The sequence below is a fragment of the Ascaphus truei genome, chromosome 2 (assembly GCF_040206685.1).
Source record: "Ascaphus truei isolate aAscTru1 chromosome 2, aAscTru1.hap1, whole genome shotgun sequence".
Taxonomy (NCBI): Eukaryota; Metazoa; Chordata; class Amphibia; order Anura; family Ascaphidae; genus Ascaphus; species Ascaphus truei.
In genome coordinates this window covers 225,271,485-225,289,635 of record NC_134484.1, presented here as the reverse complement: position 1 = coordinate 225,289,635, position 18,151 = coordinate 225,271,485, and positions in this window count along the sequence as shown.

Sequence of the window (18,151 nt, the reverse complement as noted above, 5' to 3'; positions counted from 1 at the left end):
AATGCTGCGTCATTACCATAGCGGATAGCCGCTAAGGCAATGAAGGGGTTAACCCACCGTGCCCGCTTTATTGTGTGTAGTGGGGATGGGTGAGGGGGGTATTTGGCCCTTGGTGTGAGTTTAGGACTTGCGGAAGGGGGGGGGGGGGGTTGCGGGTGCACTTAACCCCTTCACGATCGTAGCAGTTAATACCGCTACGGTCATGAAGGGGTTAAGCCCTCCCGCTACCCCACCCCCCCCACCCCGCAAGCCCTCCCCAACCATCATTGGGGCGAATACCCCATTCACCCACCCCCGCTAAACACAATAAAAAATAATCACACACAGCATCCCCGCAATAAATAAATAAATAAATAAATACAAATAAATACATTTGAAATACATTTTTATTGATAGTGTAGATGTGCAGGGGGTCTCTGGAGCTGAACCGCGTTGGTTTTAGGTCTGGGGACCCCGTGCCCCCCGAGATACAGGCCCCTTTAGGGGGTGCCGGTATCCAGCTCTGCGTTAAAAGCCCCGATCACGTGACCGCGGCCTGTAAACCAAGCAGAGCAGAGGGATACCGGCACCCCCTAAAGGGGCCTGTATCTCGGGGGGCACGGGGTCCCCAGACCTGAAACCTGTGCGCTTCTGCTCTGGAGACCCTCTGCACATGTACAGTATCAATAAAACACATACAATATACAGTATAAATAAACACTCGTTCTTTACCTTAGCGTCTATGCGCTATGGTAAAGAAGCATTATTTTAATAATATTGTAAAGTGAGCAGGGGGTTCCCTGAGCCAGAAATTAATGATTAATGCTCAGGGAACCCCCCCCCCCCCTGCTCCTGATCAATATTATTAAAAATACGGAAAATGCTGCGTCATTACCATAGCGGATAGCCGCTAAGGCAATGAAGGGGTTAACCCACCGTGCCCGCTTTATTGTGTGTAGTGGGGATGGGTGAGGGGGGTATTTGGCCCTTGGTGTGAGTTTAGGACTTGCGGGAGGGGGGGGGGTTGCGGGTGCACTTAACCCCTTCACGATCGTAGCAGTTAATACCGCTACGGTCATGAAGGGGTTAAGCCCTCCCGCTACCCCACCCCCCCCCCCCGCAAGCCCTCCCCAACCATCGTTGGGGCGAATACCCCATTCACCCACCCCCGCTAAACACAATAAAAAATAATCACACACAGCATCCCCGCAATAAATAAATAAATAAATAAATACAAATAAATACATTTGAAATACATTTTTATTGATAGTGTAGATGTGCAGGGGGTCTCTGGAGCTGAACCGCGTTGGTTTTAGGTCTGGGGACCCCGTGCCCCCCGAGATACAGGCCCCTTTAGGGGGTGCCGGTATCCAGCTCTGCGTTAAAAGCCCCGATCACGTGACCGCGGCCTGTAAACCAAGCAGAGCAGAGGGATACCGGCACCCCCTAAAGGGGCCTGTATCTCGGGGGGCACGGGGTCCCCAGACCTGAAACCTGTGCGCTTCTGCTCTGGAGACCCTCTGCACATGTACACTATCAATAAAAATGTATTTCAAATGTATTTATTGTCATTTATTTATTTATTTACTGTATTTATATTTATTTATTCATTGTGCTGCTGCTGCAAGTCGTAAACTCACACCAAGGGCCAAACACCCCCCTCACCCCCAATAAAAAAAATTCACGCACAGCAGCCCCACAATTAATAAATAAATCTAAATAAATAAATAAAATCTATGTAAAACCCCCTCCCCTATTCTCGCTTTTAAAACGCCCTGCCTTCTCTCTAATCTATGTAAAAAACCCTCCCCCTATCCCCCTATTGTGTGTGCGTTAAGCTTCCCTGCAAGCTATGTAAAAAAACCTCCCCCTATTGTGTGTGTGTTTAAATCTGTCTGGCCTGTGTTTCTGAGTGCTGAGTGCTCTGCGTTTAAAGGTCCCGATCACGTGATCGCGGCCTGTAAACCAAGCAGAGCAGAGGGATACCGGCACCCCCTAAAGGGGCCTGTATCTCGGGGGGCACGGGGTCCCCAGACCTGAAACCTGTGCGCTTCTGCTCCGGAGACCCCCTGCACATGTACACTATCAATAAAAATGTATTTCAAATGTATTTATTGTCATTTATTTATTTATTTATTTATTTATATTTATTTATTCATTGTGCTGCTGCTGCAAGTCGTAAACTCACACCAAGGGCCAAACACCCCCCTCACCCCCAATAAAAAAAATTCACGCACAGCAGCCCCACAATTAATAAATAAATCTAAATAAATAAATAAAGACATGAAGAGAAATAAATATATACTGTACAGTATATACTTTGTATATATATATACACTGTATATATATATATATATATATATATATATATACAGTATACATATATACACTGTGTATATATATATATATATATATATATATATATATATATATATCATACAGCTATATATATATATATATATATATATATATATATATATATATATATATATATATATACATACTGTATGTGAGTGAAAAGAGAAAAAAGTAACCCGTATGGGAGCACTCAGGTATGCAATTGATATATTTGTTTATTTATTTGACACAGTGCAAAAAGGGATGAATAAACAGTACAGTACATGATTTAAAAACACTTAAAAAAGAGGCATGGACCCTTAAACACTAATGAACAGCACTAGGGAACGACACACACTGTCAACCCTAAACATGAAAAGGATAGTGACTCAAAAAACACTAGGGAGAATCAAAGTGAATCACAATAGGTTACTGGGTTTAAAGGCACCTACAGTATACAACGCTAAGGATAATGCACACTACACACCAAAAGGTAGACTTGTCAAAGTATAAATGACAGTCTCAAAGCATCACACATCTGCATTAGCATACAGTAATATAACCAATGCCTAAAGCACAAATCATGTGTAGGAAAGGTGGTAAGGTGGAATGAAATCCCTAGATGTGTAGAGCAATGAAGTTAATGAATAGCATACAGTATACAGTAAAACATAACATTACAATCCACACAGTACATTGCATTTACAGTACATTGTATACTGTAAATGATGCATAGCATTAAATCTATGCACCATATACAGTACTGTACATTCTGCAAATGAATGTTAACAATATAATTGCAAGCTACTCTACCAGTAAATACTGTACAAACACTTCCAAACAAGTCAACTTAACTACAGTATTTTAACCAAGCAAGTAAACCAAAATCAATATATACTGTAAGTAACAACCAGAAAAGACAATTTAAAAACAAACTAACCCTTACAATACCAAGGATTAAATCTATCTAATTGTAAAAAACCTTATACATTATACACAGCAGCATTGTTTAAAAACCCCTTCCCCCCTAATGTTTGTGTTAAGCAGATTACACTGAAGGGAGAGAGATATAAAGGCCTAAAGCCCCTTCCCCCCTAATGTTTCTGTTAAGCAGATTACACTGAAGGGAGAGAGATATAAAGGCCTAAAGCCCCTTCCCCCCCTAATGTTTCTGTTAAACAGATTACAGTACATTGAAGGGAGAGAGATTTTACAGAAACACACATTAGGGGGGAGGGGGCTTTAAACAGATTACATTGAAGGGAGAGAGATGTTTCTGTTACCAGTAAATCTCCCTCCCTGCATTGCTAACCACCCTCACCCCCTACCCACATACCGTTAACCCCCCCCCCCATCCTGGCCATGGCCCCTCCGCTTCTGCAAAACAGACACAAAAATTAAAACATACAAAGTAATGTCCCCTAACCCCTTAATCACCATAGCGGTTATTAACCGCTACAGTCATGAAGGGGTTAACCCACCCTCACCCACCCACCACTCGGGATGCCTACATACCCTCCCACACTAACCCCCCCCCCCCCACCCGTGAGGCCTAACCACCCAGTCAGTACCCACAAGGGAGGCCTACCCACATACCGTTGGGGAAACACCCCACCCCCACCCCAGTACCCACAATAAAAACAGTACAATCACCCACAATAAACAGCATTCTATTTATTAAATACATTACCCACCCCCTGTGCCCCCCCCCCCATAAATACAAGATTTATTCTTTTACATTCAGGGTCCATAACGTAGCCCCACGCTAGTCCCCGGTGGGCTGGCAGGGCACCTGGACAGACCTACAGTTTACCAGCAGCATTCCACAGGTTCTGGAGGCCTGCTGGTGGATCCTGCCAGCACCATGGCGCCCAGGTGGTCTCCTTGGGTCACCGTGAGCCTCAATTGGGTCCACACGGTAGGCCCAAGGATGTCTGGGAGCCCCGGGTCAAACCCAAAGGTGTCTGCGGGGCCTCGGGTGGTTCCCATGGGGGTCTGGGGAACTCACGGGTGCTCACTACGGGTCCGCGGTGCCCCCACAGAAGTGGGACCACACATCATCATCCCCGCACCTACGGCTCGGAGGTGCCCCCACAGAAGTGGGACCACACATCGTCATGCCCGCAGACTACGGGTCCGCGGTGCCCCCACAGAAGTGGGACCACACATCATCATCCCCGCATGTGTCACCCGTGGAACCACCAGCCTGCTACCCTTTAGGATACCCGAGGATTCCCCGCGGGTGGTCTCCAGAGGTCCCACGCAAAACCACGGAAGTAACCCTGAATGTAAAAAAAATAAACCTGGCCTATACATTCAATACATACACCCTCCCCCCCAACACCTACAGTACAATAATGTGCAAAATAACTATTATCCAGATATGGATAATAGATTAATTGCCCATTATTAAAAACATTAACTAGCATATACAAATAAATAAAGTACTACTGACCTCATCAATACGAAGTGTCCGACGCCAGCGCCTTCCTTCTCTTGCCCACACAAAACATAGCCAAAACCAAGCCAATACATTGCAATTACATTCAGATATCAATTAACCCCTTAAACACCTTATCGGATAATAACCGCAAAGGTAATTAAGGGGTTAAGCCACACAGGCACGATACCCACCCTTCACCCATGAATTTGTACTGTGGCTTCATCATGCAACTGTATATATATACTGTATATATATACATACAGAGAGACAGAGAGAAAGAGAGAGAGAGAGATATATACAGTATATATATATACACACGTTATATACACACCCATGATAAACCAAATATACAGTACAAATAAATGTAGAAGGGTTATCAAAACCATACTGTTCTACAACCAAACACTTCTCCATACAGACACTACATTAAAAATCAATTTCCTTTAAAAATCCTAACTGATCTCACAATCTACTGTACTGTATATGATCACAAACCAATGAAAAAAGTCACATTCCAAAATGCATAAAATCTATGCACCATACTGTATACATTCTGCAAATTAATCAACGTAAACAAAAATCAATTAGCAATCATTATTTACATCCCTAAACATTTCACACTCAATCATGAACAATGAAACCATTAACAGATTCACGCCTAGAGCAGAACAATTAAGCCTTTGAAAAAAATATAAGTACCGACAAAAATACAACCTTTACAGTACAACCAAGGCTATCTATCCCTGACCTTCCTCAAACACACAATACAATACCAAGGAATAATACATCTATCTAATTTTAAAATACTTTAAACTCACAAAATAATTAAAAACACATCTAATCCAGCTTTTAAAACATCATCATTTCTTACCCTGAATGTATACTGTACAGTATATCTCTCTAGACATATATATTGTACATACATACATACAGTGGCAAGAAATGATATACCACAAAAAAAAAAAAAATACACAGGTTAAAAAACCTTTTGAAAAAATTAACAAGTTAAATAAAATACATTTCTTTACTTTAGTTCACTTACCATTACTTGCCCCCACCGACTCCCGTTGCCCAGCTTACTCACGAACCAATCCACGATCAGGAACCCATAAAATAATAAACCATTGAAAATAATAAACATTAAACTAAAAATCCAAACCAATCCACGGGTCTTCTACTTGTAATACACCTTCATCTGTATTCTTCTTTCTTCTATCTCCTTCCGGGCGGGGCAGGGCGTGGTCTTCTTTCCATCATCGGCCACGCCCTTGTCTTTTTCCTTCTCCGGAGGTCCTTCCTCCGCGGCGTCTGGCTGCAAAATGAGACGACATAGGCTTTTAAAGGCCTATGACGTCACATTTTGCGTCATGGTTCCCACGGTCCTGATTGGGCCGTGAAAACCATGTGTTTTGGCCGATAAAAAAAAAATGATGACGTCACTTAAAGGGAATGAAAGCACAGCCAATCAGAATGGCTTTGCTTCAATTGCCTTTAAGTTGACGTCATGAAAAGGCACATGGCCGTGCACACATGGTACTAGAGCCAATCAGAGCGTGGGAACTTTATCCCTACTCTGATTGGCTCTGGTATACCATGTGTCAGGGGCTTGGGGGAGAAAGGATGTGACGTCAATAAGGATAAAGTTCCCACGCTCTGATTGGCTACCGTACCACGTGACAGGTTTTCATTGACGTCACATCCTTTCTCCCCCAAGCCCCTGACACATGGTATACCAGAGCCAATCAGAGTAGGGATAAAGTTCCCACGCTCTGATTGGCTCTAGTACCATGTGTGCACGGCCATGTGCCTTTTCATGACGTCATCTTAAAGGCAATTGAAGCAAAGCCATTCTGATTGGCTGTGCTTTCATTCCCTTTAAGTGACGTCATCATTTTTTTATTATCGGCCAAAACACATGGTTTTCACGGTCCAATCAGGACCGTGGGAACCATGACGCAAAATGTGACGTCATAGGCCTTTAAAAGCCTATGTCGTCTCATTTTGCAGCCAGACGCCGCGGAGGAAGGACCTCCGGAGAAGAAAAAAGACAAGGGCGTGGCCGATGATGGAAAGAAGACCACGCCCTGTCCCGCCCGGAAGGAGATAGAAGAAAGAAGAATACAGATGAAGGTGTATTACAAGTAGAAGACCCGTGGATTGGTTTGGATTTTTAGTTTAATGTTTATTATTTTCAATGGTTTATTATTTTATGGGTTCCTGATCGTGGATTGGTTCGTGAGTAAGCTGGGCAACGGGAGTCGGTGGGGGCAAGTAATGGTAAGTGAACTACAGTAAAGAAATGTATTTTATTTAACTTGTTAATTTTTTCAAAAGGTTTTTTAACCTGTGTATTTTTTTTTTTTTGTGGTATATCATTTCTTGCCACTGTATGTATGTATGTACAATATATATGTCTAGAGAGATATACTGTACAGTATACATTCAGGGTAAGAAATGATGATGTTTTAAAAGCTGGATTAGATGTGTTTTTAATTATTTTGTGAGTTTAAAGTATTTTAAAATTAGATAGATGTATTATTCCTTGGTATTGTATTGTGTGTTTGAGGAAGGTCAGGGATAGATAGCCTTGGTTGTACTGTAAAGGTTGTATTTTTGTCGGTACTTATATTTTTTTCAAAGGCTTAATTGTTCTGCTCTAGGCGTGAATCTGTTAATGGTTTCATTGTTCATGATTGAGTGTGAAATGTTTAGGGATGTAAATAATGATTGCTAATTGATTTTTGTTTACGTTGATTAATTTGCAGAATGTATACAGTATGGTGCATAGATTTTATGCATTTTGGAATGTGACTTTTTTCATTGGTTTGTGATCATATACAGTACAGTAGATTGTGAGATCAGTTAGGATTTTTAAAGGAAATTGATTTTTAATGTAGTGTCTGTATGGAGAAGTGTTTGGTTGTAGAACAGTATGGTTTTGATAACCCTTCTACATTTATTTGTACTGTATATTTGGTTTATCATGGGTGTCTATATAACGTGTGTATATATATATACTGTATATATCTCTCTCTCTCTCTTTCTCTCTGTCTCTCTGTATGTATATATATACAGTATATATATACAGTTGCATGATGAAGCCACAGTACAAATTCATGGGTGAAGGGTGGGTATCGTGCCTGTGTGGCTTAACCCCTTAATTACCTTTGCGGTTATTATCCGATAAGGTGTTTAAGGGGTTAATTGATATCTGAATGTAATTGCAATGTATTGGCTTGGTTTTGGCTATGTTTTGTGTGGGCAAGAGAAGGAAGGCGCTGGCGTCGGACACTTCGTATTGATGAGGTCAGTAGTACTTTATTTATTTGTATATGCTAGTTAATGTTTTTAATAATGGGCAATTAATCTATTATCCATATCTGGATAATAGTTATTTTGCACATTATTGTACTGTAGGTGTTGGGGGGGAGGGTGTATGTATTGAATGTATAGGCCAGGTTTATTTTTTTTACATTCAGGGTTACTTCCGTGGTTTTGCGTGGGACCTCTGGAGACCACCCGCGGGGAATCCTTGGGTATCCTAAAGGGTAGCAGGCTGGTGGTTCCACGGGTGACACATGCGGGGATGATGATGTGTGGTCCCACTTCTGTGGGGGCACCGCGGACCCGTAGTCTGCGGGCATGACGATGTGTGGTCCCACTTCTGTGGGGGCACCTCCGAGCCGTAGGTGCGGGGATGATGATGTGTGGTCCCACTTCTGTGGGGGCACCGCGGACCCGTAGTGAGCACCCGTGAGTTCCCCAGACCCCCATGGGAACCACCCGAGGCCCCGCAGACACCTGTGGGTTTGACCCGGGGCTCCCAGACATCCTTGGGCCTACCGTGTGGACCCAATTGAGGCTCACGGTGACCCAAGGAGACCACCTGGGCGCCATGGTGCTGGCAGGATCCACCAGCAGGCCTCCAGAACCTGTGGAATGCTGCTGGTAAACTGTAGGTCTGTCCAGGTGCCCTGCCATCCCACCGGGGACTAGCGTGGGGCTACGTTATGGACCCTGAATGTAAAAGAATAAATCTTGTATTTATGGGGGGGGGGGCACAGGGGGTGGGTAATGTATTTAATAAATAGAATGCTGTTTATTGTGGATGATTGTACTGTTTTTATTGTGGGTACTGGGGTGGGGGTGGGGTGTTTCCCCAACGGTATGTGGGTAGGCCTCCCTTGTGGGTAGTTAGTGGGTGAGGGTTGAGGGTGGTTAGGCCTCACGGGGTGGGGGGTTAGAGTGGGAGGGTATGTACAGTAGGCGTCCCAAGTGGTGGGTGAGGGCGGGTTAACCCCTTCATGACTGTAGCGGTTAATAACCGCTATGGTGATTAAGGGGTTAGGGGACATTACTTTGAAAGTGTTATTTTTTTTCTCTGTTTTACTGTACAGCAGCGGAGGTTGCCATGGGTAGTGGGTAGTGTATTGAATGTATTTATTGGTTATTATGCGTTAACCCCTTCATTACCTTAGCGGCTATACGCTATGCTAATGAAGCCTCGTTTCTGAACTTTTAATAATATTGTGCAGGAGCAGGGGGTCCCCTGAGATTAGATTTCTGTCTCAGGGAACCCCCTGCTCACTCTACAATATTATTAAAAAGACAGAAATGCTGCTTCTTTACCATAGCGCATAGCCGCTAAGCTAAAGAATGATTCTTTAATGATGTGTGTGTTTTTTTACAGTGTAGAGGGTCTCCAGAGCAGAAGCGCACAGGTTTCAGGTCTGGGGACCCCGTGCCCCCCGAGATACAGGCCCCTTTAGGGGGTGCCGGTATCCCTCTGCTCTGCTTGGTTTACAGGCCGCGATCACGTGATCGGACCTTTAAACCAAGCAGAGGGCTACCGGCACCCCCTAAAGGGGCCTGTATCTCGGGGGGCACGGGGTCCCCAGACCTAAAACCAACGCGGTTCAGCTCCAGAGACCCCCTGCACATCTACACTATCAATAAAAATGTATTTCAAATGCATTTATTTGTATTTATTTATTTATTTATTTATTGCGGGGATGCTGTGTGTGATTATTTTTTATTGTGTTTAGCGGGGGTGGGTGACGGGGTTTATAAATGTGAGTTTATAAATAAAATAAAGAATATTATTTATACAGTACAGTAGGGGCCTTAGAACAGAAGTTCCCACGCCAATTGCGCGCTCATTGCTCTTTTGTTACAATGTTGCTGGTCTTGCGGGTTTGCAGTCTGGCAGCAAAAAGCAGTTTGTAGTACTGTGTGTGAGATAAAGTAACCAGTTCTTTTATTGCTGAAGTCGCCACTAAAAACTTTTATTTACAAATACAGTACAAAAACCGTGCAACACACAACAACATACAGTATCCTTTGTTTAAGTACAGCAGGTACTATAGGGTAAAACATGTACTGTACAGTACAGCACAACATTACAGTATGGTCTCACTGAAAGTCCTCCCCATTTTCCAGCCATGGCCGATGCCTTGCATGGCGCAAAACGCCATTAATGCAGTCTCTAACGCCTCTCATTACAGGATCTGTAACAGGGTAATAGCGCTGCATTTCTTCCACAATCTTTTTCCTTAAATTGGCAGGAAGGGCATTTTTTTGGCGATTCCCATCATAGTTCACTTTGAACACCCACTCGCAGTACAATGTGTAGGGAACATGGTGTTTAAATATGATTAAGGCATACTTGTGTGGTATACCAGCACTCCTCACCCTATACTTCTCCCTCAGCGCCGGTGTCAGATCGCACAGGGAGATGTCGGGCACTGTTTGTATGCGAGCGGGTGTAGGAAGTCTTTTGGGAGCGGGTGTACTTGAGGCGATGGGCAATGTTAGGGTGTCTGGGAGGAAGCTTTCCTCCGGTAGTGGTCGCCGGGTTGTCTCCTGGCGTGGTCTAGATGGGGTTGTCATGTCCTCCTCAATAGCATAGTACACTGTATCTTCTGGTGGAGGGGGTGTGCTTGGTGATGGAAGGGGGTCGAAGGTACCATGCATCACAACCATGTCACCCCCCTGCTCCAGCGTCGGGGAAACAGGGGCATTAACACCGAGCAAATAATGTATGCCCGCTATGTCTGCCTCTATCTTGTCCATCCGTTGATCCATACGTTGCTCCATATGTAGCATCCGTTGATCCAGCCGTTGCTCCATATGTAGCACCGACTCCAGAAGCAGATCTAGCTTTGCCAGCACACTAGAATTCCCGGGGAGATCCACACTTAGCCCATTCAGGATCCGGTCCAACGAGCTGCTTGTGCATGGCATCTGGAGATCTGGGGGGATGGGTGCAACGGAGGATGAGATGGGGGTTCCCTGGAGAGAAGCGGCATCGATGGAGAGTGGAAGAGGTGACCTGGGGATGCCCAGTACAGGAGAAGCTGCAGCGTGGTGGAAGAGGGATGGAGAAGGTGACCGCTGGATTTCCGGGAGAGAAGCAGAGTCGTCCAAGAGCAAAGGAGACAGTGACCCGTTGATTTCAGAGGCAGCAGCATCTTCAGATGGAACCGGAGAAGATGGGGGTGGAGAAGCCGGGCTGAAGATTTCCGGGACAGCTACAGCAGAGTCGTCGAAGCATATGGGAGCAAGTGGTCTGCGGATTCGGTGAGTTGGCTGCCATGCGTCTTGCGTACCGAGCACAGTACCGTATTTCTTCTTCACATAATAAGGCTGACGTGTTTTAAAAGCCTTAGCCTTTGGGGTCAGCAGAAGGTTTTCTTTGTTGGCCTTAGCCTGTCGCTTTGCCTTTGGCTTGGGAACGGTAACTGCCTTTCTCTTTTTCAGTGTGGCAGGCACAGCAGAGGTGAGATGATTCTTTCGTCCATAGAACCGGGGCTGCTCCATGTAAGCGGGAGGCACAATGCAGTATCTGGACAATGGCTCAGATAAAGATCAGCAAGTGGTGGGCTATGCAACGTGTACAACCTTTTATGCATGGTGGCCAGGTACAGGTGTTGAAAGTGGGTGGTCTGTTATGTGAGTCATTAACATATAAATACACCATCCATTTTGTGGATTCACTGCACATTGAATACACATCGACTAAACATCGAATACACATTCTTCTGTTTGTATTTCTTTCTACTCGCAGCAATGCCTGTTAAGAAGATTTCAAAGGATCTCAGCATGAGAATGAAGGAGATGTACACGAGCGGACAACGAATTGCAGATATCCAGCGCTGGTTAACTGCTTCTGGCCTCGTTGTGCCATCAAGCACTGTGTGCTATCATGCACAAGGAAAAAACAGAGACCGCAAAAAGGCACCAAGGGTAACAAATGCGTAAGTACTGTATACTGTATTTATAAAACTTAACCAAAAAAAAATATAGAAACTGTAGTGTACATCTACAGTATACCGTATTTATATAGTATATTTATTATATTACAACAGTATATACTGTAGTGTACTGTACTGTATGTGTGGTCAATTTATATTTTTTGTGCAGCAGTATACACTTTTGGTATATTGCAATTCATCTTACAACGGAATATACAGTATATGATGTGTATTTATTATGATATAACAACAGTATACCGTATTTATATAGTATATTTATTATATTACAACAGTATATACTGTAGTGTACTGTATGTGTGGTCAATTTATATTTTTTGTGCAGCAGTATACACTTTTGGTATATTGCAATTCATCTTACAACGAAATATACAGTATATGATGTGTATTTATTATGATATAACAACAGTATACCGTATTTATATAGTATATTTATTATATTACAACAGTATATACTGTAGTGTACTGTATGTGTGGTCAATTTATATTTTTTGTGCAGCAGTATACACTTTTGGTATATTGCAATTCATCTTACAACGAAATATACAGTATATGATGTGTATTTATTATGATATAACAACAGTATACCGTATTTATATAGTATATTTATTATATTACAACAGTATATACTGTAGTGTACTGTATGTGTGGTCAATTTATATTTTTTGTGCAGCAGTATACACTTTTGGTATATTGCAATTCATCTTACAACGGAATATACAGTATATGATGTGTATTTATTATGATATAACAACAGTATACCGTATTTATATAGTATATTTATTATATTACAACAGTATATACTGTAGTGTACTGTATGTGTGGTCAATTTATATTTTTTGTGCAGCAGTATACACTTTTGGTATATTGCAATTCATCTTACAACGAAATATACAGTATATGATGTGTATTTATTATGATATAACAACAGTATACCGTATTTATATAGTATATTTATTATATTACAACAGTATATACTGTAGTGTACTGTATGTGTGGTCAATTTATATTTTTTGTGCAGCAGTATACACTTTTGGTATATTGCAATTCATCTTACAACGAAATATACAGTATATGTTGTGTATTTATTATGATATAACAACAGTATACCGTATTTATATAGTATATTTATTATATTACAACAGTATATACTGTAGTGTACTGTATGTGTGGTCAATTTATATTTTTTGTGCAGCAGTATACACTTTTGGTATATTGCAATTCATCTTACAACGGAATATACAGTATATGATGTGTATTTATTATGATATAACAACAGTATACCGTATTTATATAGTATATTTATTATATTACAACAGTATATACTGTAGTGTACTGTATGTGTGGTCAATTTATATTTTTTGTGCAGCAGTATACACTTTTGGTATATTGCAATTCATCTTACAACGAAATATACAGTATATGATGTGTATTTATTATGATATAACAACAGTATACCGTATTTATATAGTATATTTATTATATTACAACAGTACTGTATACTGTATATTTTGTCTATTTATATTTATAGTACAGCAGTATACATTTTTTGTATATTTATATTTACTGTATATTACAACATTACATGTACAGTATACAATATACATTTTATATTGCTGCATATTAATAACACAATATAATTTCTTTGCATTGTAGGGAGACTACTCTTCTGGTGGACAGAATAAGTGAGGAGAATGATGAGAGGAGCGCATTAAGGGTTAAAAACACTCTTCAGGAAAACCACAATCTGACTGTATCCGAGAGCAGCATAAAGAAGATGAGACGCAGAATTGGATGGAAATATGGACGTGTGAGGTTAGTAGTGGACAGTACAGGAGGTACTGTACTGTAAAGTAAAAATGTTGTTTTGCAAACTGTACTGCGCTGTGACGCTAACATTTTTTATTCATTGTCATTACAGAGCGTACCCCATGATACGGGACGCAAACAAAATCAAAAGAGTGCTCCAGGCCCAGGCATGGATCGACAGCGGTGAGACTTTCCAGGATTGCATCTTCACTGATGAGTCTACTGTGTCGCTGGAGAGATTTGCAAGATTTGCGTTCCACAAAAAAGGCCGCATAACTTTGAAGCCACGGCCAAAACACCCTGTGAAGCTGCATGTGTGGGGTGCCATCTCTAGGCGTGGACCGGGATGCATTGTCGTCTTTGAAGGTACAATTTCTCAAATATAATGCCGCCTAATGCACTGTACTTGACTAGTGTTGCCTTACCGTATGCACTGTACTGTACTATTGAGCACTTTTCTTTTCTTGCTATAGGAATCATGAATAAAGATTTCTTCCAAGACAACATTGTGCCCGTGATAGTGCGATACATCACACAAGACTTTCCCAATGGTCATCGCTTTTACCAGGACAATGATCCCAAGCACACCGCGTCGACGGCGCATATCCTTGAGCGCGGCATCAACTGGGTGAAGACGCCAGCGGAGTAAGTGTAGTAGACCGTGTCCCATTTATATGTTCCCCACTGTTTTTACTGTGTACTGTATCTCTTAAACTAATTGTCCTTTCTTTCCAATCACAGATCGCCAGACTTCAATCCGATCGAAATGGTCTGGCATCAGCTGAAGGACCACATCCGTAAAGTGGCGAAACCCTCCAAGAAGGACGAGTTGTATACAGCCATAATGAGTTTTTGGAACGATGTACTCACCGTTGAACGATGCAATAAATATATAGACCATATTGCCACTGTGTTGCCCATTGTCATCGCGCGCAATGGACAAGCATCAGGAAAGTAGTACAGTGCTGTAGTATTGTACAGTAGGTACACTATGATACAGGTAAGTATGGCACAGATTTTAGCTTTCCCAATAGTCAGAGTTTACAGTAGTTCCAGTATACAGTACAGTAGACTAGTTTGACATACTACAGTAACTGCCTACTAACTGCTCCATTTTTTCTTTCCAGAGAAAGCTGCACCAGCCACCTACTGTACAGTAGGTCTACCATAATACAGTACGCACATACAGTACAGTACAGTAACTGAACAAAGTTTTTGTTTTCTTGTCGTTCCAGGAAAAAGGGTGCACCAGAGGGGAGGGGGGGCCTTGTGTTCGTCAAATCTGCTTGTGCAGTCAAATGTACAGTATATAAACAGCAGTAATGATGTACACAAAACCTCTCCTCTCTCAATGAACTACTGTACCGCAGACACAATGAGGATACTGTTACAGTATGAAGGGAAAAAGAACAGGATGGGTTATTTAACATTACAGTATACTGTGCAATATTTATACTGTATATTTATATATACTGTATTTTTATTCTAAAGGTATTCGAGAATGTACTCTACTAGATGAGGACCTGGTGACTTTCAACACTCTCAGACACACAGAAAGGATTATTTCACATCACTGTATATTTATCCTGTATATTTTCAGTAATTTAGAAGCAGTGGCTGTTCTGAACAGCCCAGGGCCAGATTAACAAAACAATGGCTTGGATTGGATTAGCCAGACGATTGATGCTTGGCCAGGGAGGGATTAAAAACTCTAAGGGAGGGGGTGGGTGGTGTAGCTGTAGGATTGTACTGTGTCAGTATTTCCAACGCCAGGTCACCCTAATAATTGCATGAATAAACCCCCAAAGACAAGGCCCAAATATACTAGTACAGTATACTGTACAGTACTGTAAAGTATGTATTATTGTGTGTTGATGTTTTGAATTGCTGTTAACTTGAAAAGTTTCACCATTGTATTGTACTGTATTTGTAAATAAAAGTATTTTGTGGCGACTTCAGCAATAAAAGAACTGGTTAATTTATCTCACATAAAGTACGTGAATACGACCGCAATCACCATTGTACAGTAAATGGGTGCATAGGATGGAACGACAGGTGCTAAAGGGGTATAAATGAGATACTGTATTTATCAGTATTGATCAAAGAGAGTTGATCAGAAGGATTCCCCTTATAAAGTATACAGCACTCTATTGTCATTCATACAGTACAGTATACTGTAGTAAAAGGTAGACAACACATGGTCTTGCAGTACAGTATACTGTATTACTAAAAATCTGTCAGGTTGACCAGAATCACTGCGGATATCGGAAAATAATACAATTTTATTAATTCTACGTACTGTATATAAGGGGAATCCTTCTGATCAACTCTCTTTGATCAACACTGATAAATACAGTAATTTATCTCACACTCAGTACTACAAACTGCTTTTTGCTTGCAATAAACAAACAAACAGGGAAGCGCTACTGTATACTGTATGAGTTAGGATCAGGCCCAGCAGCCACTTTATGTTGAAAACCACATATGAAATGAGCATAAATTTGCATGAATAATTACACAAAAATATATAAAATAAATAGCACAAGTCTCTGACAGAGAGAAATTGTCCAGGTGGTGTGGATACAGGTTAATGCCCCTGTCTGATAGGACAGACTCGGGCAAGAATGGCCTGTGAGAGGTGAATATCCAGAATGGTAGCTGGGATGGAAAGCGCTACCAACTGTGCAGGTATTGAAGTGTGTAGAAATGGGAAGGTGCCGTAGGCATCAAATGTGGAAAGCGCTCACCCAGACTTCATACACTGCGCTTTTTGCTTGCATACTGCAAAGCCGCAAGACCAGCAACATTGTAAAAAAAGAGCAAAAAAAGAGCAATGAGCGCGAAATTGGCGTGGGAACTTCTGTTCTAGGGCCCCTAGAAATAATATTCTTTATTTTATTTATAAACTCACATTTATATATAAAGTATATATTTATTTCTCTTCATGTATTTATTTATATTTATTTATTAATTGTGGAGCTGCTGTGCGTGAGGGGCCATGGCCAGGATGGGGGGGGGGGTAACGGTACAGTATGTGGGTAGGGGGTGAGGGTGGTTAGACCTCACAGTACATTATGCACATTGGGCCCCCCTCCTCCCCACATTTACATACTGTACACTACACGACATCAATGCAGGGAGGGTTTACCAATGCAGGGAGGGTTTACCAATGCAGGTAAGGCTTTAGGCCTTTATATCTCTCTCCCTTCAGTGTAATCTGCTTAACAGAAACATTAGGGGGGAAGGGGCTTTAGGCCTTTATATCTCTCTCCCTTCAGTGTAATCTGCTTAACACAAACATTAGGGGGGAAGGGTTTTTTAAACAATGCTGCTGTGTATAATGTATAAGGTTTTTTACAATTAGATAGATGTAATCCTTGGTATTGTAAGGGTTAGTTTGTTTTTAAATTGTCTTTTCTGGTTGTTACTTACAGTATATATTGATTTTGGTTTACTTGCTTGGTTAAAATACTGTAGTTAAGTTGACTTGTTTGGAAGTGTTTGTACAGTATTTACTGGTAGAGTAGCTTGCAATTATATTGTTAACATTCATTTGCAGAATGTACAGTACTGTATATGGTGCATAGATTTAATGCTATGCATCATTTACAGTATACAATGTACTGTAAATGCAATGTACTGTGTGGATTGTAATGTTATGTTTTACTGTATACTGTATGCTATTCATTAACTTCATTGCTCTACACATCTAGGGATTTCATTCCACCTTACCACCTTTCCTACACATGATTTGTGCTTTAGGCATTGGTTATATTACTGTATGCTAATGCAGATGTGTGATGCTTTGAGACTGTCATTTATACTTTGACAAGTCTACCTTTTGGTGTGTAGTGTGCATTATCCTTAGCGTTGTATACTGTAGGTGCCTTTAAACCCAGTAACCTATTGTGATTCACTTTGATTCTCCCTAGTGTTTTTTGAGTCACTATCCTTTTCATGTTTAGGGTTGACAGTGTGTGTCGTTCCCTAGTGCTGTTCATTAGTGTTTAAGGGTCCATGCCTCTTTTTTAAGTGTTTTTAAATCATGTACTGTACTGTTTATTCATCCCTTTTTGCACTGTGTCAAATAAATAAACAAATATATCAATTGCATACCTGAGTGCTCCCATACGGGTTACTTTTTTCTCTTTTCACTCACATACAGTATGTATATATATATATATATATATATATATATATATATATATATAGCTGTATGATATATATATATATATATATACACAGTGTATATATGTATACTGTATATATATATATATATATATATATATATATATATATATACAGTGTATAT